This window comes from Ovis aries, chromosome 2 (assembly GCF_016772045.2).
Source record: "Ovis aries strain OAR_USU_Benz2616 breed Rambouillet chromosome 2, ARS-UI_Ramb_v3.0, whole genome shotgun sequence".
Taxonomy (NCBI): Eukaryota; Metazoa; Chordata; class Mammalia; order Artiodactyla; family Bovidae; genus Ovis; species Ovis aries.
Window position 1 is genome coordinate 144,354,405 of NC_056055.1, and position 26,397 is coordinate 144,380,801.

General features: G+C 37.3%; 1 protein-coding gene across 1 annotated transcript in view; it reads left to right on the forward strand.

Moving 5' to 3' along the window:
* Positions 1-655: 655 nt before the first annotated feature.
* LOC101103874 (sodium channel protein type 3 subunit alpha) overlaps positions 656-26,397 on the forward strand; it is a 116,575-nt gene continuing 90,833 nt past the window's right edge. The window contains exons 1-2 of the mRNA XM_042243788.2: positions 656-894; positions 20,658-20,852. The gene's annotated coding sequence lies outside the window, so the exon portion shown is untranslated. The remainder of the gene's footprint in view (positions 895-20,657; positions 20,853-26,397) is intronic.

Sequence of the window (26,397 nt, forward strand, 5' to 3'; positions counted from 1 at the left end):
GACCTAGATATAATAATATATAACCTTTGATTATATTATCATATGTAAGATGAATTTCACCTGTTCCTCCCGTCATATACGTAGAGCACATAACCCATAGATCTAAATTGCATAAGCCTTACTGGAGTTAAAAATACTTCCCAGATATTACTACTTATAAATGTTTTACCAAAAAGCAACATAAAATGACTGCCGGCGAATGACTATTACCTTGTTCTTTAAGGAGGCATATTAGTCACTCAGAAAGAATTCATCCAGTGGGAAGATAAAGTTTTCAGAAGACTAGAGCAGGCTACAAGAGAGATTTTGCAAAACTCTACATGTAGTCCATAAACCTGATTTTCAAACAGAAATTTGGAGGGTTTTTAATTGTATTCATTTATGGTTGAATCAACATTGTAAACTTATACAATTTAGAAAAATATATAATATCAGAAAACTGTGCATACTCCAACAATTTAGTATGCAAAAGAATATTTTTTACATATTCATGTGTAGGGCATAGGTATGATAAAGAATAATGGGTATGTTCATCCTTTTGTTCAATTTTGTGTGTCTGCCAGTAGATGGCGGTACTATGTCGAGTGCTGTCAGCTTTTTTTTTTTTTTTTCTTTTTTTTTCCCCCTCAAAGCTGTTTTCTGATATATGTTGGGTACCATAGAGTGAATCTCAGAACAGGAAGCGGAGGCATAAGCAGAGAGGATTCTGGAAAGGTTTCTTTGTTTTCTTGTTCAGAGAGAAAGCAAAGGGGGGTGGGGAGGAAAACATTGTAGTTAATATGTAAACCTCTGTGGCCAAAAATCTGAACAACTGCAGGGGAAGGCTCTTTATACTCTAACCATCTTGGATGCGGGCTTTGTTATGCTGTGATCCATAAGGCTCTGTTTCATCAGGTAAGCTGGCAAAACATTCAATTATCTGAAACATAGAATATAACAACCAGATCATTTCTCTTATTTTAAATCATCTTCATGCTGCTATTTTTAACCTAATGTTGTTTTAATGTCAATTACAAGGACCAAACGCATCCTTTGATGTGTAAACTGCTTACTATTCCTTTATCTCAAAGGAAGAGCCTCTGTCTAGAAATGGTGACTTATGGTACAGACTAGGCATTACTGAGCTTGTATTTTTGAAACATGTTGATGCTTATGATTCACTGTAGTCAAGAGAAAATATTTTTTATTACACAAAGCTAACCTAGTTGATTTAGTTGCTATACTTTCTCTATTTAAATTTCCAGTGTGCCTAGTATTTTTTGAACATAAATGTATAGTGACATTGGGACTGTCATTCTCGTGCTTTAGTCTTTTTGTAACAGCTTTGGGAGGCCATGCGTATAGGGAATGATAACAATATAGAGGTGGATAGCTGTTGAAAAACATTATCATTTGTCTGTAAAATAATCTATTCTCACCAATACTAACCCATTAAAATGAGATTTAACCTTCTAGTAATAAAACTATCCCTAAATACTCCATTATGTGTTATTTCTTTATTTTAACATATTCATTTTACATTATTTACCACTTTATTTATTGATTTGAAAGGGTATTGTACCCTCTTGAGTTATAAGCTTCATATATTTCTGTATTTTTTTTCTGTGTATATTTTAATGACTGGTTATTATTATCATTATTACTACTAATTATCAAGGAGGGCTACTTGGACAAAAAGCAATTATTTATTTTATAATATATATTTTCTGCAGTTTCTTTAAAATATTTTATAGAATAATCATAAAGATTGCATTCAATTACCAATCACATAGAACAGAAAATTATTGGCAGAAAATCTATAAGTATTAATTTAATGAAGAGTTTTAAAAATCATAGAGGTTTTTAAAAAATACAACAGGTGGTATAATGTAACATAGGGAGACGAATAAAAGTGTATATGCTTAGAAGATTATGCATGAAAACATTTCATCACAATCAGTCCAAGCAGTGAGTGCCCTGTGTGGAATAAAGACCTCTGATTTCAACATGGGTTTCTAGTCAGTACTGGTCAAACCAGCCTAAAAATAGAACTTGTGGCCTCTGCTTTAAAAACAACTATAATCTCTAATGATATGGAAAAATACTGATTTCTCATCCAAGATTTTACTTTGGCTAGCAATAATACTTCCTCTAAAAAATTACAAAATAGTGGTTGCCTCAGAGAAAATTCCTGGGTCTTGTATATTTTTGAGCTCCTACCATTGGCTATAAAGAAAACTGTTTCTTTGAAAAGGGTTCCCAGAAAAGGATGCTAATTGGCTTGAGCATATTGTATACTCCAAGCTTCACTACAGGTGACTGAATGTAACTTTGTTCTCTGTAAACACCAGAGCTGGTCTTTCTGAACTGTTTTACATTTATGAATGGATGCTTATATTTTGTTCCTATTAGTAATATTTTTATCAGTATAGTTGCAAGAATCTCTTAATTCTTTTTATATATGTAGTAACCATGTGAAGAGCAAATGCATACAGAGTTATTCACCAAATGTGCTCTTTGAAAATTGTTAGAAATCAAACATGTTTCAATTAAATGATATATCAAATACATTTGGTATCTTATTCTTAAAAAGAACTGGTAGTGACTTCATTTGTGGGTCAAAAATAATACTGTAATGTACTGGTGTGGTAGAGAAAAATAGGTTGGGCACTGAGCTGGAAGTCTTGATTTCTGATTCAAATTCTGCTACTAATGAGTTTTGTTGCCTCAGAAGGGACACTTGTAAAAGATGGAAATGGGAATCAAGGATATATAAGGACACTTTTCACTCAATGTTCCTAATTTATCTGGATTTTCACCAATTGATTTCTCAGCTTGATTGTAATCTGATATATCTCTGATTTTCACTGAGTTTTATATTACCATTAATCTTGTGCTAAACATGAGGATAGAGAAATAGAGATGTTTAAAGGTCCTTAGCCAGTTCCTTCTGTGTGGGAACAACCAGAAAGCAACATGGAGAAGCGGTTAAGAGCGATGGCTAGTGGGATGAATCTTATATGTGTGTGTGCACGCGCTTGATTCATATACGTGATTGTGTGTGCTTAGTTGCTTCAGTTGTGTCCAACTCTCTGCAATCCCATGGACTGCAGCCCACCAGGCTCCTCTGTCCATGGAATTTTTCAGGCAAGAATACTGGAATGGGTTGCCATTTCCTACTTCAGGGATCTTCCTGACCCAGGGATCAAATTTGTGTCTCTTGTATTGGCAGGTGGATTCTCTACCACTGAGACACCTGGGAATTCCCAAATGAATCCTAGGTCCACTATTAACTAATGAAGATTTAAACCTTCTGAGCCTCTATTATATCACCTGTATAAACAGGAATGATGATGCCGACATTGCAGGATTGTGTAAATAAATACTGACTGTCCAGTGTTTATTGTATATCCTGGGGCACAATTAGGTGCCAACCCATCCCTCCTCCCCTGTTCACCAATGCTTGCCAAAAGGAACAGGTATTATTTTTTAATGCTGGGGATGGTAGTGCATCTTCTACCACAACAGGAAGAATACAGTGAAACTGCCAAGAGATTCCGTAGTTGAAAAGGGAATAGTTCTTATCCTGGAAGCATGCCCTTGCTGAAACAACAACAAAATGTGTTCTCTATAATAACATCAATCAGTGTTAACATCCTGGCCATTTCCTGAATTGCTCATAGAACTCTCATGCCTTCTAGAAGACCACTCTTTTGCCAATGATACATTATCATGGACTCCACTTCTAAGGCTTTTTTCTTTTTAACAAAATAGGGGCAAAAGGCTTTATTTCGCTTGTGCTTTAATCTATACAACTATTAGACAGTAGGCCTCTGTGAAGAGTCACAAAAAAAAACCTACGTTTCCCCAAGAATTAATTTCCACTATGACCATCAAGTTAAAGAACCTAAATCTCAGAAGTGACTGTATGTGTGGGCTATGTGATCAACTCAAACTGTCTACTGCTTAAATAGAATTGATGGTGCAATAAAAGGTAGAAAGTCAAACTGTGCCGGATGAAACTGTTGAAATACAGCAAAATCTCTGCTTCCCTACAAAGGATTTTTTCTACAAACAGCTTCATGGTCTTGACAGCTGTGTGCTACTGGGATCTTAGGGAGCTAGAGCTGGGAGGTCTTTTCAGCACCCCAGGCCTCCCAATCCTTCCCTTCAACCACCCTAGGCCTCTTTAAAGTGACTCAAATAACTGCGATGTCAGTTTCATCTTCATGGCAGCCAAGACGCCTTAATGGGCTCATGATTAGACAGATCTGAAATGGCCTTGAGTTTGAGAGTCTTCAAGACACGAGGGGAAAATTTCTCAGTTAGACAGTGCCCTGCTTTAGTCCATCTTCCTGACGCCAGCTCATTCCCAGCTCTTCTGATTCCTTATTTTTAGGGGTTAAATGAAAGCACCCATAAGTGTAAGCATACAAAAACTTACACTTTTTTTTCACTGAGGAATGAAATGTGACTAGATGGTGAAATGTTCTTGCCTGAGTGGCTGTGCAGATTGCTTTCTTTCTCATTATCATTCATGTATAGGAACACTGTGAACTCACTGAAGGTTGGCAATAATGTTTACCTTGTCATCTAAAATATATTATTCATTCTACCTTAATATTGATGATTGTTTTAGCAGTTCTCTAAAACTTTAGGATTAATTTATCCACCTACTCCTGCAATAAGGACTTCCCTATAGTTCAAATGGTAAAGAATCTGCCTGCAATGCAGGAGACCAGGGTTCAATCCCTGGGTGGGGAAGATCCTCTGGAGAAGGGAATGGCAATACACTCCAGTATTCTTGCCTGGAGAATCCCATGGACAGAGAAGCCTGGTGAGTTACAATCCGCAGGGTCACAGAGTCAGACATGACTGAGTGACTAACACGCACACATAACTCCTGAAATATAATTTAAGATATTAACAGTACACTTCTGTACTAGGGGTCTATTTTAAATTTTTATTAACTTTAATCCTAAATTATCTTTACTTTCACTTGAATTTTACACCATAAACACCTTTAATGGCAATCCAATGTAGAACCTGGTATCCAAACTACAAGTTCTTGAGGTAGGTTGTTCTTTGAGGTAGTTATGAAATCTGGGACGGATAAAAGCCAATTGTATTGCCTCTTGGGTTGCAAGTTCATATATTTATCTTTGATTAGAAAGCTACCACTTTAGTTCAGCTTTACTTGATAATATTTTTCACACTGGGGTGAAGTTAACACATTCTTTGCATACATTTTAGTGGGTTTATGTATAGAGTTAAGAGCAGAATAGTGATAATTTTCTGTTAATTTTACCTGAAACTAAGTAAATAAAGAAAATCTTGCTCTCTTGCTAAGCAAAGATGTGCTTGCTGACCTGTCTGATGGACACCAGCTCTGTAGATATCTGAAATCTGAATCTATGTTCAGACATCTAATCAGCCACAGTAGAATTCTTTAAATTTTATATGAATACCCACTCAACTGCATAACAGAAGTTTTAATATTCCTCCTATTTATTGAGTGATTCTTATAATACTCTACCTCATTTTTCCAGGTTTTGAAGTAAAAAAGGACTTTATAGAGAGAACTTTAAAGAAATTTCTGCTCAAGATAAATGAAGAGAGAGTAACTGCAAAGTAATTTATAAGCATGCTTACAAATTAAATTTACCTATTAAACACAAATACAGTGCATATAAGCATATGCTAGGTGGTAGCTGTATTAGGGAATTCTCAGGGGTTGTTTTAGTTCAGAGAAAACTTTTAAAAGTTTGGAGTTATTTCTGTAATAGTTGAATTAGCTTTTCATGCTTTTCTAGACTGCATATAGGGAGCCCTGCATGTGATTAAGTTCTGAGCTGGAGGAAAGAGAAAGAAATGATGGTCTTTAAATTTTTAAACAGTAGTTTAATATTTTTTTATTCAATGGGTGATTTCAAAGATGGGAAGTCACTCCTTAAATAACCTTGGCCATTTTCTGCCAAGAAGCTCACTTTTGGGAATTTTAATCTCCTAATATTCAGAAGATACTCTATTCTTACTTCGGTCGTACAGAACATTTTGTCCTTTTCTTTTTCCAAGAGCTTGAACTGGAATAATTCACTAAATCCCAGCTCCTGTTATTAAGTGACATTGCACTTCTGAACCAAACCCCAAAAATTCATGCAGAGCTTATTAATAGGACACATTTTATGGGCTCAAGCTTCTATTTGAGAACCAATCACCTGTTTGTTAGATTCCCTGTGTCTTTGCTGTCTTGTAACATTTATTTTTCTTTATGTAAATTGCTTTTGCAGAGTATTATGATAAGATTGAGTACATTCAGCATGGTAGGGCCATAGACAAAGTATTCCGAGCAATTTCTTTTCATGGGACTTACACCATGGATGGACATACACTTAAGAATGAATTCTCCAAAAAAAAAAAAAAAAAAAGAATGAATTCTCCAAGAAATAAGCCCAAATTCCTACATGCATGATGCAGGTGAGAGAAATGAGTAAAGCAAGTCAGGTTGGGACTAAAAAACTCCACAGCACATGTGCTTTCTAAAGAGGGGATGCTCCTAAGGGCCGGGAGACTATTGAATCTAATGGTTTTTCCAAAGAAGCTTAAAATCTAGATTTCTTTTTTGAGAAACTTCCCTCTTGTTAAATGTTGTCATCTATTTCAAATTATTTACAATATTGGATGGATTTCACAAAGCATACCTACAGGCAGGATATGGCCAAGGGACTTTTCAGTTCAGTTCAGTTCTGTTGCTCAGTCATGTCCGACTCTTTGCAACCCCATGAATTGCAGCACGCCGGGCCTCCTTGTCCATCACCAACTCCCGGAGTTTACTCAAACTCACGTCCATCGAGTCAGTGATGGGCCGTCTCATCCTCTGTCATCCTCTTTTCCTCCTGCCCCCAATCCCTCCCAGCATCAGAGTCTTTTCCAATGAGTCAGCTCTTCACATGAGGTGGCCAAAGTATTGGAGTTTCAGCTTTAGCATCAATCCTTCCAATGAACACCCAGGGCCGAACTCCTTTAGAATGGACTGGTTGGATCTCCTTGCAGTCCAAGGGACTCTCAAGAGTCTTCTCCAACACCACAGTTCAAAAGTATCAATTCTTTGGTGCTCAGCTTTCTTCACAGTCCAACTCTCGCATCCATACATGACCACAAGAAAAACCATAGCCTTGAATAGACGGACCTTTGTTGGCAAAGTAATGTCTCTGCTTTTCAATATGCTATCTAGGTTGGTCAAAACTTTCCTTCCAAGGAGTAAGCGTCTTTGAATTTTATGGCTGCAGTCAGAATCTGCAGTGATTTTGGAGCCCCCAAAAATAAAGTCTAACACTGTTTCCACTGTTTCTCCATCTATTTCCCATGAAGTGATGGGACTAGATGCCATGATCTTTGTTTTCTGAATGTTGAGCTTTAAGCCAACTTTTTCACTCTCCTCTTTCACTTTCATCAAGAGGCTTTTTAGTTCCTCTTCACTTTCTGCCATAAGGGTGGTATCATCTGCATATCTGAGATTATTGATTTTTCTTCCGGCAATCTTGATTCCAGCTTGTGCTTCTTGCAGTCCAGCGTTTCTCATGATGTACTCTGCATATAAGTCAAATAAGCAGGGTGACAGTATACAGCCTTGACGTACTCCTTTTCCTATTTGGAACCCGTCTGTTGTTCCATGTCCAGTTCTAACTGTTGCTTCCTGACCTGTATACAGGTTTCTCAAGAGGCAGATCAGGTGGTCTGGTATTCCCATCTCTTTCAGAATTTTCCACAGTTTATTGTGATCCACACAGTCAAAGGCTTTGGCATAGTCAATAAAGCAGAAATAGATGTTTTCTTTGGCCAGGTATTTTTCCCTTTTGCCAATCCAACCAGTATTTTTACCAATAATGGTAAATAAACTTCATGGAGAAGAAATGGCTTGACTATATTTGGAGGAAGTGCCACACGGGCACTCATATTTCCTATCTGCTCCTCCAGGCTTAACTAACTGCCCATCATTTTTCTCTTTCATTTCAAATCCTTGGATCTTCTACATATTCCCTCTCATAATTCTATTTTTACTGCTGCTAATTACATCACTGAATTTTATCTACTTAGATCTTTTTACTCCCCTTTTTTTGTTGCTATTAATACTTCTTTTGCTATGGATATCTTGTTACAGCTATGCTAGTTGATGAAGTATGTAATATTCTCACTTCTACACTGTTCTGAAATTATTGAAATTTGTAGGAAAAACATGTCCTTTAGCTGAGAAAAGATAAAAGATATCATTAATAGAATATTTACATGTCATTGAGTTAACATGGTCTCAAAGTTCTAAACTATCTTAATTAAAGTCTCTTTAATCATAGCCATTAATGATTACAACTCAAGTAAATCCATTCTTCATATTAGTTTTCAACACTTTTATGGGGTTCTACTATCAATCTTAATATATCAATTCCAAAAATTAAAGTATATTATTATATTAACATTGAAAGAACAGACAAAAGTATATAATACACAAATATATTGCATATATAATGAAATATATTCTTTTTCATTGATGTAAAACTTGGTGGTATTAGATAAGAATAAAAATCAAATATATATGTCTGGAATGAGAACTTCTTCACCAGTACATGGAAAATTAGAAAGAAAAAGCAAAATGAAAACTGCAAAAAAAAAAGTCAGATTTTTAAACCTCACTAATAATAATAAAAGGAGGGAAAAGAACAGTTTAAAGGAAATAGATATGAAAATATCTGAGAGAAAATGGAAATAGATAAAACATGATGGGCTTATTCAGAAAGAGTGGGGCACAGCTCTGGCTACACACTGGAATCATCTGGGAAGCTTCAAAAAGAGCAAAGCTTAAAAAAAAAAAAAAAAACAGTAAAGCTTGCTCCACCTTAGGCCAATTCAATTAAATGCGCTGGCTGAGCCTGGGCATCAGTGTTTAAAAGCTCTGCAAGCATAGTTCAAATATGCAGTCAGGTTTGAAAAGCAATTGACTAAAGGAAGATGGAGAAAAACAAGAAAAGCTAATGAAAGTTTGGCTAGAGAAGCGAAAGACAACTGAGAAATGGCTTTTAGAATAATTTCAAAATTCTAACAAGTGGGCATGTGTTAAGTAAAAAGACTATGCAAATACTTAAAGTAACAAAAAGTACATTTGTGTCCATTTCCCCTTCAGTTGAAAAGTCTGGTATTTATTCTGTATGTTTAAGCAGTTTTATATTTCAAACTGGTAATTTCCTACCCTTACCTCTATTAGAAAGTTGACCCAGCTGCTGGTTGTGATATATTTTTCAAACTAACAATACAAACAATTGTGCACTCTTAGACATAAGCATCCATGAAGTTCAATTTGTACAACCAGAGATTTGCCCTCTTTTTATTCTGTACCTTGTAAATTGTTCCTTTGAAAATTAAGTCTTAAAATCAAATAAGAGTGGTCATTGAAAGATAATTCTTTGAATAGCCAGTTCATTCAGTTGGAAACAAAACATTGATTTCGAATTATTGAAACTTCAATTGTGGCAGATTTAGAGATAAAGCAGATCCATAAACCAACAAATTATTTAAAGCCAAAAGTCACTTAAAAATGTATTGTCAGAAAGTGGCATTTCTGAGGAAGAAGTGAATTAACCTAAAAAAAGTTAAGTGGAATTAATAATGAATTGATTTTCCTAAAACGAATTCCATTATGAAGGTAAGTCAGCCTTTTCAACATTTTCTGGGTTAACATCATGGTTGCTTTTCCATGTTGATTTTCCACAATTCTTTCCACAACTAGGGAGAGTCTGTGGTAGCCTCTATAAAAGCAATCCTCTCCATCCTTCAGAGCAGATTATATCCTAAAGTCTTTCCTCTGGAGAAACATCCTTTACTATTTCTACTTAACTATGCTTTCTTCATGACTTCTACCATTTTTTCAACCAAGTCACAAAAATTATCATCCTATAGGAAAGATCTGTTAAATCTCAGGATGAGAATACGTGTATTTGAAACAGGAGGCTAGTGGTTCCATGGTGAACAGAAGCAACACTATATTATATCTGGGCTCAGTTTATGGTAGACGTTGATGAAATGGTGCTTGGGTTCTCAAACTGGGATTAGATCAGTGATTTTTAAAAAAAATGACATCCTACCTTTATATTCAAAGTACTTAGGCAGTCTACAATAAAAATATAAATAACAAACCAGTAAAATATTAATAAGAAAGCCTGAACCAAAAAGAAATGTTTTTTTAATGAAAGGTAAGGACACCTTAGTCAGTGTAGAGAGCAAAATATTTACAGTTGATATGACCATTTCCTCCACCAACATAGTGACAACTGTGAGAAATAACTTGATTCTTTGGGGGAAAGAATTCCAATTTGTTATTCAAAAGCATTAAGTATGTTTTGAAAAGGGGAAGGGTAATGCTTAGGAGTAAATGAAAAGTGGCAGGGCACATCCAAATCCTGATGCAGATCTCTATGCAAATTAGCACGAGTTAAAATACGCCCTGGAAACTGCAGTAGTAAGCTCTCTCATACATGTGTTAAACTTGTTGTTTACTCTGTGTCTCAAAATTATCCTGAGTCATCGTTAAGACACATTTCTTTTGAATAACCATTAAATGTACTATATAACTGTATTACGCTTCAAACAACATTCTGTGAGACAGATGTAACCATAAAATAATACTCACTTTCTCCAATAATCCAGATCCCTCTGGAAAGCTAAATTTGGGAAATTTTATGCATAACAAAATACTTTCTATTTATTCTCAATTTCTTCCTGAATAAAAAATTTGAGAACTGAATATTTAAGACATAAAAAGGCACACTTGATTTGGAAACTCTTTGAACTTTTTTTTTCAACATTTGATAGATATTTTATGTTTTATTGGATTTTTTAAAAATTAAAGTGTAGTTGACATACAATGTTGTGTTAGTTTCTGGTGTATAGTAAAGTAATTCATATATATGTATATGCATTTTTTTCTTTTTCACTGTAGATTATTATAAGATACTGAATATAGTTCCCTATGCTATACAGTAGACCTTTGTTGTTTATTTTATATATAGTAGTTTGTATCTGCAAACTCCTAAATTTATCCCTCCCTTCCCCTTTCCCTTTCGGTAAACATAAGTGTGTTTTCTGTGTCTGTGAACTTTCTATTCAAGTTCTTGGTAACCTAGAACTGCCCTAGAAAAATAAAGTCTTATTATTTTTTTAAAAGGAGAAAGACGTTTGAAGAATAAATGAATTCAATGCCCAACTTTGCACAGGCAGTTTTATCAGAATCCTAAATTATCCATGTCCTTGAGTAGTTAGTTCAAGTTCCATACATGGAACACTGTAGAAACGCCACAAATTCCAGCTCTGTCCTTCCTAGCATCTCCTCTGTTCAACGCTTTTGTTTCTCCTTATGATTGCTGCCCTCACTAGCCAGTCTTGCTAGATCCTGCATCCTGAGAAGGGCCAGGCACGCTATGCCTGTCTTGACTCTAATTAGCATATTGGTTGTTGCAATCTCTAAAGAAAATTTTGCGTCAAATGTAATTTTCTCTTGCCTGTGGCATTCTGGCTTCCTTTAGCTCCCAAAGAGTTGAGCTCTGAACAGTATTCCTCCTGTGTTTACATGCAGAGACCCTCCACTGTGTGATCCTGCTGCAATTAAGTGGTAAAGTGGGTGTATGTTCAGTCACTTCGGTCATGTCCGACTCTTTGCAACTCTATGGACTGAAGCCTGCCAGGCTTCTTAGTCCCTGGGATTCTCCAGGCAAGAGTACTGGAGTAGGTTGCCATGCCCTCCTCCAGGGGATCTTGCCAATGCAGGTATTGAATGTCTCCTGCTTTACAGGGGGATTTACTGCTGACCAACAGGGAAACCCAAATAAGTGGTAACATCTACACCTAACTCAGGCAGCGCACAGTCTTTGCTCTACTTTGGTACCAATGATGTGCTAAGTGGCTGAAGGAAAAACATAGAGACTCTGTGTTTTCACATTTTCTTCCATGACTGATCGTATTTCACTGAAACCTAGACTTGAAGTTTTGTTAGTTTTTTTTAAATTGTTATTTGTATAGAAGATTTTTGATATCACCAATTTAGGAAGAAATTATGTGTACAGAATTGAGTATCTAAATAGAAAGGATGTGAGGGACAATTCTCTTTAGCAACCAACCCTCCAGCTATACTCTTCTCAAGGTATTTATCATATTGATTCATAAAAAAAAAAGCTCAAATTTGAATAAGCACATAGCCCATAAAATATTCTGAATATGAAGACAGACTCTAAAAGGTATAACACAGCCAACCCCAGTTACATCATTAGTCCAATATTCAATGACCCTTTGAGTTCAGAGTATAAGGTAACTACTGTACCCTCAGATCACTGTGTTTCAGAAGGGATGAATGTTGGAATACACCAAGCACAGAGTTCCAGTGCTTTAGAGATAAAAGAGGCATTACATATCAACTAGTCACTTCCCTGCTTCCTTCTCCATAACAGATGTAGACACTCAATACCAAAAACACTGAGCATTCAACATGTCACAGCAAGTGACATCAAGGACAAACCTAGACCTTACAGATTACTTGAATCACAGGTTACATTCCCCTCATTCTGTTTTCTTCTGACTCTCTTAGGGGTAGGGCATGTTTTCTATTGTATTACACTCTCCTCTGCATCTCCTCTCCATCTTCAAGGTGATCAGACTCCACAACATTATAACCATCTAGCTGGGATGGGGTGGGGTTGGGGTGGGGATGCTTAAAAGAGAAGCTGCTCAGGTGGCTGGTTTCTGGTTGGCGAAGAACCACAGCAGAACTGCAGCCACACCTAAATAAGTGTGCTCCGATGGAGTTTACCACTAGCGCTAATCTGAAGGCAGATTTTACAGCCTTCCTGCTGCATGCTAGATAACTCTCAATTCCTCTGTAGTTTAAGCCTCAAAGGATGCAGGTTACATATGAAGTAAGCACCACCATCTTGAAGTGATGCAAGTTGTACCTCAAGCTCCCTTAGGTTGCCAAGTGAAAAAGGCAATCGACTCTTAACGCTGGGTTGTGAAAACAGCGTGCTGTCATTTTGATTACAGTCAGTAAACAGTCTGTGGTTGCCTGGAAAGAAACTGCCTAAAGCACAAGGCACCAGCAAGCAGTAGGAGAGACGTGGCTGGGGGCAGCTTGTAGGGCTGTCTACTATGGCTGAAGCAAAACTGACATCACGATAGGACTGGACCAAGGGCCGTTTACTGGGCTGAGCACTTTGTTTGCTTTCTCTTTTCCTTGATGCCAATTTACTTCAAAATGGAAAGCTTCCTATAATTCTGGTTATATTCTGATTTAGACGTTTAAATGTTACTTTTCATGTTTCTCTCTCTCTTACACACGCACACGCACATGCACAAACACACAATGTTCGCTTTTGTTTCTTGGTACAAAATCCTAGGAATTACAGACAAAAACAACAATCTAACCAAGTGAAACAGAAAAATGATACAGAGAGAGTGTGCCTCTCCCTTTTAGAGCATCTCAGAACAGGGGATTGCCTGCTTTCTTAATTCATTTGTGAGTAGGTTTGATCACTTGGTGGATGGAAAAGGAATAGGAGAAAGGTATATACTGACCAGCACTCACCACTACAGATATGCGATGAACATATGTACTTTGAAAATTTCTAGATGCTAACATTAAAAAAAGACAAAATAAACAAGTGAAATTAATGTTACTAATGCTGATATTTTTTCTGTAATTTAAGCCAATATCCCAAAATATTATCATTTCAGATTTGGCACTAGCTATAATTTAAGTATTCAATTCCTACATGTGACCAGAGCTAACACACTGGATAGGGCATTGGCAGAATTTGTTTTAGGTACTTATATTTAGAAGATATCTAATAATATCCTGCTGACTGTGGCAGATAAGCAGTAAAATCTTTATCTTCAAGAAATTTAAAGTGTAGAAGCAATAAGGCACATCCTTAATAAAAGCAGAAGCCAGAGTATTATAATTATTATATGCATTTTAAAGACAATATGTGCAAGCTGTTGGAGTTCAGAGGAAGGCAAAACAACTTCTGACTCAGAATTTAGGTATGATGAGCCTTGGAGGATAGGTAGGATTTTAACAGGCAGCAATTGGTTGTAAGTGAGAGTTCAGGCAGAGGGAAGGTTTCTGAAAGTCAGAGGCCAGAGAAGGGACTTTCCGGGAATGGCAAACAGATACATTTGACTAGGGAGGAGCACGCATGTAGGAGAGCATGTAAGATGAAGCTGGAGAAACAAATCAGTAAATTATTTTTTAGGGAGAGTCTCTGATTTTTACTTTTTCTAAGAAAGAAAAGACACTGGATTTGGTGGCATGATTACTAGCCATGTGACTTTGGACTTCTCATCCTAATTACTTATCCTCTCTGAATCCTATTGTTTCCTTATCTGCAAAATGATGACAATAATCACCTTTATCTCACAGAGTTACTGTCAAGATACAGATGAGCTAATCAGTGCCTGGGACAGAGCGAGTCAGTGTCCTCTATTATCATTACTGCTCCTTCTCTAAGAAGTTGTGAAGTGTGGAATTCTTTGAGTAAAATATTCCTCACTTTGCTTTGTATTAAAGAGGGTCTGATAAACTCAACATGTTGTTGTTTAGTCGCTGAGTCGTGTCCAACTCTTTGAGACCCCATAGACTGTAGCCCAGGCTCCTCTGTCCATGGGATTTCCCAGGCAAGAATACTGGAGTGTTGCCATTTCCTTCTCCAGGGAATCTTCCTGACCCAGGGATGGATTGAACCCAGGTCTCCTGCATTGACAGCAGATTCTTTACCCCTGAGCCACCAGGGAAGCCCAAACTCAGCATACTTAGTCAATAATCTTTGAGGTAAACAGGTTTTGAACGTATGTATGTGATCTAGAAGAAATACAGCTACATTATTAGCAAAGATTGTGCCTATAGAGAATTTGGCTTTTGTTGCTTTCCTATGTTTTACTATCTTCATGGCTATATGACACAAAACTAAGTTACTTTATTTACCTAACCAATCCCTTATGAGTGGATATTTCAGTTTTTTCCTAGACTTTGCTATTATAAAATATGCTGCATTAAATAGAATGTAAGACTTTCTAAAGAGTAGTTGTAGGCTGAATTTGAAATAGCAAATCTAAGTAAAAAGTTTAAATCTTTATAGGAAACTAACATTAAATAATTCATTTATTCAAAAAATGTCTGTTGAGCACCCACTATGTACCCTGCACTGTTCTAAGCACTTGGGATTCACTGGTGAACAAAAGGGACCAAGAAAGGAATATTCCAGCCCCTATAAGTCTTATGTTCTACCCAGGAAAAATAGAAAGTGAATAATAGACATTATAAATCAGTTAATTATATAGTACATGATAAGGTGATAAGTGCTTTGGAAACAATAAAGTGGGGTAAGGAGATGGAGGGGAAGCACAGAAGGGCTCTTTGAAAAGGTAAAGTTTTGGCCAAGACTTGCAGATGAGAAAGTTAGGTTATCTAGAGGAAAGAACACTCCTAGGAGAGTGAGCAGTATATCTGCGTTTGGCAGGTGCAGAGGACAGCCAGTAGCCAGTGTGACTAGAGAGGAGTGAGAGAAAAGGAGAGCAATGAGTTCAGGATGAGTTCAGCAAGGTAACTGGAAAGCCATTCATAAGGCCTTAGAGGCAATTATAAAGAGTTTGGCCTTTTCTCTGGGTAGCTCCTGTAAGCTCCTGCACAGAGAAATAACACGATTTGTTTTCTCTTTTCCCCAAATCACTCTGACTGCTGGGTGAAAATAGGCTCCATGGGAGTCAGGCCGGAATCAGGGAGATGCTTACAAAGCTATTGCAGGCTTCTGTGAAATACTGCCATAAATCATTTTAAGCTTCCAGGTTCAGAAGAATTACACCACAGGACATTAAACAAATAAACAATGAGAGTGAAGAAGCTATGACTATTATCTTCGAGAAATCATAAAAATGAGAGCAGTTTGACTGGTACATATGCTTCTAAGTTCAACAACAACAAAAATCAGAACAAACAAACAAACAAACAACATTTCTGGAGCCTATACTCCAGTCATTGTCAAAATGTGATTCCTGGGCTAACGTCATCAGCATCGTCCGTGTGCTTATTAGAAACACAAAATTTGGGGCTTCACCTGTATCTACAAGCAACTCTAGGGTGGAACCTGGCAAGCTGTGTTTTCCTAAAAGTCCTACAGGTGATTCTGATGCTAAATTTTGAGGACCACTGACAAAAACTCTAATGGTGAAACTAGTCGGCAGAAGGAGCCTTTTCAGTTTTAGAATACTGAGCTTCCGAGTTCCAATGCATCTTTTAAATCATGTATTTAGAGAAATTTAACTTTTATTTATGGAGGAGGAAATGGCAACCCATTCCAGTATTCTTGCCTGGGAATCCCATGGACAGAGGAGCCTGGTGGGCTACAGTCCATATGGTCACAAGAGTCAGACGCAACTTGGCAACTGAATAACAACAACTTTTTGTTTTTATTATATTTTATCTCTTTATAAAAAAATAAAGTAAAATGGTACATTATTTTTTCAAAATCCATGAGCAACAGGCAGTTGAAGATGATGAAAATGGAGAAAGTTTAGATGATTAAACCTGTTCAGGATTGCGCGTTAATGAAGTCGCTGTTTTAGAATGTACACTTAGCTCCTGAGTCTCAGCCTCAACATTTTTAAAGTAAGGCAGAAATGAATTTAATACAACTCAAAGAAAGGAAATCCCAGATTTTAAATTAACTGAGACCTTCATTTAGTCTTCTAATGGTCAAATTTGCTCCAGGAGAATCTGACGTACCAGGAGAAGTAGATGTGTAGTTTTCCTTCCTAGACAAAATTCCCAGTATATTACTTCATAATATCTTGGTGATTTGACCATTTGAAGTTATCTACCTGATAACAGTTTCAAGTCCTAAAACCAAAGGAACAGCTGGTAGGATAGGGCTATTACAGACGCTGAAAGCCAACCAGCAATCCCATCCAGATGGAAGGAGGTCCCCTCCCCATGGGGAAATGCTCCCAGGGACCTGATGACAGTAGCTGTGAACTCCGCAGTGAGTGGCTTTGGATTTGCTTCAGCCCCTGCACAAAGAGCTAACTGAGTCCCCAGAGTTTTACAGTCGAATGCCTGCCAGAAATGGATTTGATCTGGAAAATTCTGAAGCAGGTACATTGTCAACATAAAGGAGGATAAAATGGATTGAAAGGAAAGGAAGCTGCATAAATGGCTAAAAATAGCTAAGTGAAGTGAAAGTGGAAGTCAGTCATGTCCGACTCTTTGCCACCCCATGGACTGTAGCCACCAGGCTCCTCTGTCCAAGGAATTCTCCAGGCAAGAATACTGGAGTGGTTATTTCCTCCTCCAGGGGATCTTCTTGAGTGAAGGACTGACCTCAGGTCTCCTGCTTGCCAGGCAGATTCTTTACTGTTGCGTGAGTCAGCAGGGAAGCCGCCAAAATAGTTAAAGGATAAACTAAAGAGGCAAAATAAAGGTTAAAAACAATGGAGCTGGAATAAGACACAAATTAAACACTGGACTAGAAGAAATTAAAGGATAGATCAATTGTTAGGATAAACTAACACAGAAGGAAATATAAAACTCACCTCTAGAAAATTCAACTGTTGGTATTAATTTACAATTAATAGTATTAACAGTAAAAATAAAAATGAGCTAAGAAAAATAAAATTAAAGCAAATTTGTCCAAAGTTCCCCAGCTGGTGACACCTGCCCTTTTTAGAGTAAAGTTTCTGTCATACTCTTTGAAAAACAACGTCCTCATTCATGGTATAAAGAATTCCCCTTAATTTCCGAACTGCTAAAATTCTTTTAAGAAAATTTCAAAGGCAGGCTATCCATTTTGGGGGGATCTGTAAGTCCAATACTTATATTAAATAATCTGAAAGTATAGTTTCTAAATCATCTTATCTCATCACCATCTTAATGGAATTCACTGAGTTCAACTACTTTAACCATTAGTATAAGTCTTATTAGATTAAACCTTGTATGGGTCTTCTGTGAAATTAAATTTAAGATATCTGCTAAGCATGTTATGTAGTGTCCCTTGATAGCAAAACTTCTTCCCTCAGTTTGGTTCTTGGAGAAAGATTGTTTTTTCATACATAGTGTTTAAGAATCTTTTTTGGTTTTGTTTCCTAAAATAAAATCAGATACATATGATTCTGTGTGCTTCCACTTTTTCTTACCTATTGGGAACATTAGAGCTAAATTCCAGCCTTGATTGTATAAAGTGACCATCTCATATTCACAGTAATCTACTCTTTTCTTTCAGGATAACCTTCTTAAAGGTTATCCATTAAAGGTTATCCTTCCTAAAGGATAACCATTTCCATCAAATTAATCTAAGGAACTGGTTTAAAATGCAGATCCCTGGGTCTTGCCCAAGACCAACTTTTTCAGAATCTCCAGAGATTGAACCCAGAAGTCTACAGATTTAATCAGTAGTCCAAGTGATTCTTATGCTCACTGAAGTTCAGAACTGATTTAAAGAATCCTCATTCTCTTCTTAACTCAAGTAGTCCTATTTTATCTTACAATTAATCTATAAACCATGGTCTACTTCGAATGATGAGTGAGATAGAGATCTTATTAAAACATAATACAACTCAAAGTATTGGACCTAAATTGGAGTGTGAAACCACATGCAGAAATCACTATTTCCCATGTGTACTCGAGACTGAAAAAAATCTCTCCCATTTGGAGCCCAGGCCATGAGATATATTTTGTCTGATCTGTGAATCAGTGATTTTCACAAGGGGAGCGTGAAGAAGAACTCAAGCAGATCAGGACTCTCTGGCATGCTTTTTCAGACCCTACTCTTCTGTTCCTCCTTAAGTTCTTAGTTCCTCTTTGATACTTAGTCCTTCTAACTTCACCCCCACACCAGAGAAAAGGCTGAAAATGTCCCCAGAGAAAAGACTGCAAATAATTTAGAATATCTAAATTTGATATTTTAGTTATTTAATACCATGCTCATTATAAGTCAGGATGGAGATCAAGGTACCAAAAACTCATTTATGTGCTGTGAAGAAGTAGTGTTTATTAGCCTGTGACTATAAAGTAGAAGCAACTAACATTTATTTGAAGACTATAAATTTAACAATTTAATGCTTGAATGCAATTTAATGCTTCAAGATCTGATGATGGGTATTATTAAAGTAATAATAACTATAATACTGTTATTCCTATTATTGCTACTTCTATTACTACTAAAACCTCCAGCTTTTATGGAAAACCTACTTTATACCAGCTATTGTACAAGTGACTCTACATGCATGTGTTTGTGTGTGAAGATCATTTAATTCTAACAACAACCCTCTCTCCATGGGTATTAGAGTTTCCATTAACAGAGAGGAAACTAAAAATTGGACTGGTCAGGTAACGTGTTCAATGTTAAACAGCTAACAAATGGCAGAGCCAGGTCTGTGTTGCTACCAAGTGAAAGAGAGCAGAGACAAGGGCCAGATCATAAAGGCACTGGCATACTTTCCTAAGTGACTATAACTCACTGAGAAGCACTGACAAAGTTTAATAAGGATAAGATACATATTTTTAAAAGATCACTCTGATGAAAGATTAAAAAAGAGATTGGTTGCTTAGGAGTGAGTTCTCCTCTGGAGATGAAGATTAAAAAAAAAACAACTATGTATTAAATTAAAAGGTGACATTTAATGGGACTTTTTTTTTCACAGTAAATTGTAAAAAGAGATTTATTCATGAGGATCCAGACTGGTTTGCCATGTAAAATTTGCATACGTGAAATGAAATATTTTAAAAAATACTAATTGCTGATTTAAATCAGCGATACTAATTGGGTATCCCTGGTGGCTCAGATGGTAAATAATCTGCTTGCAATGTGGGAGACCTGGGTTCGATCCCAGTGTTGGGAAGATCCCTTGGAAGAGGAAATGGCAACCCACTCCAGTATTCTTGCCTGGAAAATCCCATGGACACAAGAGCCTGGTTGGCTACAGTCCATGGGGTCACAAAGAGTCGGACACAACTAACACTTTCACTTTCATATATCATCCTTTTAAATAATCATGAACTATGACATCAGATTGATGTCATTACGCCTTGGTTTAACATGCTGGTTTTTTCACCTCTGCTTATCTAAAATTTATTCTTAGAAGCCATTGAATAAAGTTTATTGGTCTTATCCTAGCAAATAAAATGGGATTTTAGGTGGAAAGGAAAAGGAACTAGGATAATAACCCATAACCTCCATGTGTACCATACACTCCAAGGGTCTATCTCTTTGATCTTTCTGGTATTTGAAGAAAAGAAGCAAAGGAGTAGTAAAGAGAGGAGAGGAGGGAAAGAAGTAGGAGGTGAATAGGCAGATGCCCTGGAGCTCCAGTCTGTCTTCAGAAGGACTGGAATCAAGGTTGCCACTGAAGGAGGTGAGTCCCATGCCCACTGCAGGATCCTGACGATGGTTCCCAGTCCCCTCATTCCTTGAGCACACAAGGGTACGCTGCTCATAAGGCTCAAACAACATGTTCTGTGTCAATCCTGATTTCCTGATCTAGGACTATAAGTAAACAAAGTGCATGCAAAATCCAGATCCAGAAACAGAGTACCCATGTCAATCCAAATGCCGAAGGTGCTGGATTCACGACACCTGTGTTCTCTTTCTTCACAGATCATGGAGCAAGGAAGGTAATGTCAAGCCACATCAGAGTTCATCAGGGAAGAGATACCTGTCAAGGATTTGTGGCAGAGTGGCATACTGGAATGAAAACACAGAATCTCTTATAAGGGTCATATAAGAACGAATGAGATAATTCCCAGAATTGGCCTGGAGTTTTTCCGCAAAAAGGTGCTGTGACTATCTAAGGTACCTAAACTTCTAGTGGGTCTAAACAGTGTTTGTGCAAAGTAAACTAAAATCTAGTAAACTGACAATGGCAACAGTTTCAGGACAAAAAGGAGGCAGAAGAGGGATTTCCTGCCTCCTTGCTAGTTTGTTCCTCCCACAGAGAAAAACACTCAAGCGACATGGCAGTGATGACCTCAGGGAGTGGACAGATGACAAAGGCTATTGATGTAAGTAAAGAGAAACTAAACCAGCGTTTTATTTCTTCTTCTCTCAAGAGACACATTCATCTTGTGTATTCAGCAAATTACCCAGGATTGTATTTAGTTGAACTGTATTTGGTAATTGGTTCTGTAGGTCATCTATGTGTATAGGATAAAGGACATCCAAATATGTAGTCAGAATTGGACTGTAAGCTGGCTCCTGGACTGGCCATGTTTTTCAACCTACCAAGGAGTGTTTATTTGTTTGGTGTATGAGCTGCAACTAATGAAAAAATCTGTCTAAAATTATCTAAGTCAAAAAGGATGTTTATTGAACTAACAAGCAGTGCAGAGGCTGTTTGGGTCCAGGAGGTGAGTGATCCATCCAGAGCCCAAGGGTAGATCTGTCTCTGTGACCTGCGACCCTCAGCGTGTCAGCTTTGCCCACACAATGGCATGCCTTCTGGTTTCAAGGGATGGCAATAGGACCATCATACCCTGATGTGACAATGTCCACGGGACAGAGAATTCTGTGCCCCCCTCAGTCTTTTTTGAGTGAAGTAATCTCTTACAGATGCCAGGTTGGCAGACTTGCCCTCACCTTGTATTGGCCAGAACTGGACCAAATGCCTAATCCCTAACCAATGACAGGCAAGGGGTTTGAAGGAGGTATTGAAGTGGAATGGCTGTTGGGAAGACACACAGTAGACAAACTGAGGAGCTGATAAAACCAATGATGCTGATTTGTTTATTACAGTGTTGGCTTAATTGTCATTATTAGTTAGCAGTTGTCTCTCTGAGTGTATATCTATCTGATAATGATAAAGTCACAGGCCACATCATCTCCTAAAAGATAATAATTATTTCCAAGACAAAAACTGTGCTGAAGCCAGAGAAGAACTTCTGCTTTCACATTCAGCTATCTTTTTCAGATGCCTGACATTAAGTCCAGGTAGAAAAAGTCCAAAATAGTTCTTTTATTAAACAGTTAATAAATCAATAATAATATTTATGTATGGACAATCATGTGTTTATTTGACAGGAAAGGAACAATAGTAGAGAAAGTCTAGATTTAACTTGCATTTGGCCATAGTATGGTGATAGCCACACTACAGAGTCACTTTCTCAATAGGTTTTTCCAGACCGTTAATCAATACTGAATTGCTTGACATTACACTAAGAACAAGAGATATGTTACCAAGATGAAGTAGCAAGCTCAGACTTTAAATTTACCTTTAAATAGAACCAAAATGTTTAACATACATGTGAACAGGTATCTATTAGATGTGCATTTTATGTTTATTCATTCATTCCTGTTTGTTTTGTATTTTAAGGCAAAGGTGAGGACTCTATTGCTGTGCTTCTTAGATGGTAGCACCCCATTCCTAACATAATACATACATAACAAACTCTATACATAATAACCTCCTAATAACGTAGCTGACTCATCGTAATTCCATTTCTGAAGACAGGAACTAAAATTCTTCTCATTTTGCAGGCTTGGGACTCAGGCTTTACCCTAAACTATCTGTATTCAAATCCTGACTCCTTATTACCTTTGTAACTTGGACAAATTCTCCAACCTACCTATACCTAGCTTTTCCAAACTGTAAGATGGGGAAAACAGTAATACCCTCATAGGGTTAAAATGACAATTAAATAAGTTAGTATACGTAAATTACATGACAGTATCTGAGACATAGTGATCATTCAGTTGAGGTTTATCTATTATTATTATTTAATCCCCAGTCACTTGGTTAGGTAGGCACACCAACAAAACAATAATTTCAAAACTTTTAAAACACAGACAATAATATTTTATTCAGCCTTGGCGAGTGCCCAATGGTTTTTATTATAATGTGTTGAATGCTATGTGTATGCCTTTGATAAAATATGCTTTTGGTCACACATGCCACTTATAAGCCCTAAATGAAAATTCCTTTGGAAAAAATAATAACTTTCTTTAGTAGGAAAATAGTTAATTGGTCCATTCTATCTTTCAAATTATACCCTTCTTATTTCTTTTGTTGATACCAAGAAAACACAGACAGCATCCTATTCTCAGTAATGAAACCAGTCTTTCCCTGACAGCTCTCTCTCTTGTCTTCAAGTACATGAAAATATATTCGGATGTTGTTTTTTCCTTCCCTAATCTCTCAAGTTGTATGACACAAAGCAACTCTCCTTCCTTGAAGATGGCAAATTTATAGCCTCTGACATAATTCAGTTTCCATGGGAATAGACCAGAACTAATTGATTTTGTCTGTAACATAATTATAAAAATCCCTACAGAGAGAGACAGAGAGAGACTATTGATACTAACAGGCTATAGACCAATACAATTCACCAAACTGTCTTCTGTTCTGGAAAATTAGGCAAGATGAGACTTCACGGGCTCAATGACTAATGGAAAAAATACTTCTGTTTCTGCTGCGGTAGTGCTACGGCATATCCCAAATATTTACTGTGCCATTTTTCTCATTCATTAATCAGAATCATGATTCTGATTCATTAACAATTATTAATTTTGTATTCATTGTATTTGTTGGTTTTACATGTTTTCAGCAGCTTATGTTAGTATCACAGCACACAGATATGTGAACCTGGAAAACTGAACTGGGTTACAACAATCTATTTTTCTGTACGTATACACAGCTTAGATCTTTAATATCAAATCACACAATAGTAAGATTCAAGATAAAAAATGTCAACAATAATAGGAAAAATCAGTCAAGAACAGAATGTATGGAAAATGTGTCGCCTTAGGGCAACAGTCTGTGTTTGTCAATAGACAGACACTTCAATGAAGATTACTTCTCTGTTCCTGTTCCTCATTTATTTTAAAGTCAGGGAGCTGGACTTTTTGTCAAATCCACTGCACGCCTTTTAATTAGCTTCTTAGAAATTCCTCTTTGGGCATCTGTATAACTGTTCTAATTTCACTGTCTAATATCCTCTGTGTTCCCTCTCCTTAAAAAATGGTAATCACAAGAGTCCTGCCTCTTCATATTTCCAATTTTTTCCTGAATAATGTACTGTGTATTCTTCAGCTTTAACTGGTAACTCCTTAACCAACACTTACCCAGCCCAGGCAGCTTTCTTGAGTCTCAGATACGTATACACCCAGTTGTCTCACAGGCATCTCAAACTAAATAAAACTCAAGCAGAATTTATTCCTACAAACCTCTACTTCTTGGTTGGGTTAAACTTGAGGCTTAAACCAGAAATCTGGAGATGAACTTAACCTCGTAACTCTTCTTCACCCTTCATATCAAATCATCACAAAATCTCATTGGTTTTTTCTTTCTAATTGTGCCTTCAATACAAACCTCCAGCCATGGTTTGTTTTCTGTCTAACTTATTGAAGACCTTCTATCTTCCAGGCACCTGTTCAGCTTTCAGTGCATTTTCTCATTTAATGGTTAACATTAACTCTATGAACTATGCACTGTCATTGCTATCATTATCTTCATAGGGAACCTGGAGAGTATGAAGAATAAAAAAAAATTTTTTTATCACATTGCTGGAACATAGTGGAGCCAGGGCTTGAATGCAGTCCTGACCGCCAAGTCCACACCCTTAAGTAGTAAGTTCAGTTCAGTTCAGTTCAGTAGTTCAGTCACGTCTGACTCCTTGCGACCCTATGAATCACAGTACACCAGGCCTCCCTGTCCATCACCGACTCCCGGAGTTCAGCCAAACTCATGTGCATCAAGTCGGTGATGCCATCCAGCCATCTCATCCTCTGTCGTCCTCTTCTCCTCCTGTTTCCAAACCCTCCCAGCATCAGGGTCTTTTCCAATGAGTCAACTCTTTGCATGAGGTGGCCAAAGTACTGGAGTTTCAGCCTCAGCATCAGTCCTTCTCATGAACACCCAGGACTGGTCTCCTTTAGGATGGACAGGTTGGATCTCCTTGCAGCCCAAAGGACTCTCAAGAGTCTTCTCCAACACCACAGTTCAAAAGCATCAATTCTTGGGCGCTCAGCTTTCTTCACAGTCCAACTCTCACATCCATACATGACCACTGGAAAAACCATAGCCTTGATTAGACAGACCTTTGTTGGCAAAGTAATGTCTCTGCTTTTGAATATGCTATCTAGGTTGGTCATAACTTTCCTTCTAAGGAGTAAGTGTCTTTTAATTTCATGGGTGCAGTCACAATCTGCAGTGATTTTGGAGCCCCCAAAAATGAAGTCTGACACTGTTTCCACTGTTTCCCCATCTATTTCCCATGAAGCGATGGGACCAGATGCCATGATCTTCGTTTTCTGAATGTTGAGCTTTAAGCCAACTTTTTCACTCTCCATTTTCACTTTCATCAAGAGGTTTTTTAGTTCCTCTTCACTTTCTGCCATAAGGGTGGTGTCATCTGCATATCTGAGGTTATTGATATTTCTCCTGGCAATCTTGATTCCAGCTTGTGCTTCTTCCAGCCCAGCATTTTTCATGATGTGCTCTGCATATAAGTTAAATAAGCAGGGTGACAGTATACAGCCTTGACGTACTCGTTTTCCTATTTGGAACCAGTCTGTTGTTCCATGTCCAGTTCTAACTGTTGCTTCCTGACCTGCATACAGGTTTCTCAAGAGGCAGGTCAGGTGGTCTGGTATTCCCATCTCTTTCAGTAGTAGTAAAGTGACAATAAACTTCTCTTGCCCTTTGCTTTAAACCACTGGTGTCCATCTGCTTCCTTTTAGGGAGGCTGTTCTCAAAGGGTGGTTTTCAGTCACGTGGGTGTTCCTGAGTCTGCTTCAGAGTGTCTGTGAGGTCTAAACTATTTTCTTAAAAAATACCAAATTGTCATTTGCCTTTGTTCACTGCTCTGACATTTGCATCTATGGTGCTAGAGTTGTGGAAGCAAAACTGCTAACGCTTGAGCAGGAATCAAGGCAGTGGCACCAGACTGTAGGAGGAGTTCTTGTTTTCTTCACCACCATTTTTGGTAAGAAATAAAAAATGCCAGTTCACATAAGAACATCTTTGATGAAGCAGTAAAAATTATTAGTTTTATTAAATCTTGACCCTAAGGAACACATATTTTTAATATTCTGTATGATGATAGGGAAAGAATACAGAAAACATTTCTGCTGTGGGCTAAGCACTACAGCTGTCTCAAGGAAAAGAGCTGTGTGACTGTGTCAGTCAGGAGCCAAATGCACATTACTTTTTCATGGAACACCATTTCCACTTGAAAAAAGAGCTGACAAACTATGGTTATTCAGACTTGGGTATTTGGCAGATATATTCTCAAAAATGAATAAAGGGAAAACCTGTCATTTCAGGGAAAGCAAATGATAGCATTTGTTGTCGATGTTAAAATTGGAGCTTTCAAGGAGAAATTGGAATTCTGGAAAACTTTTA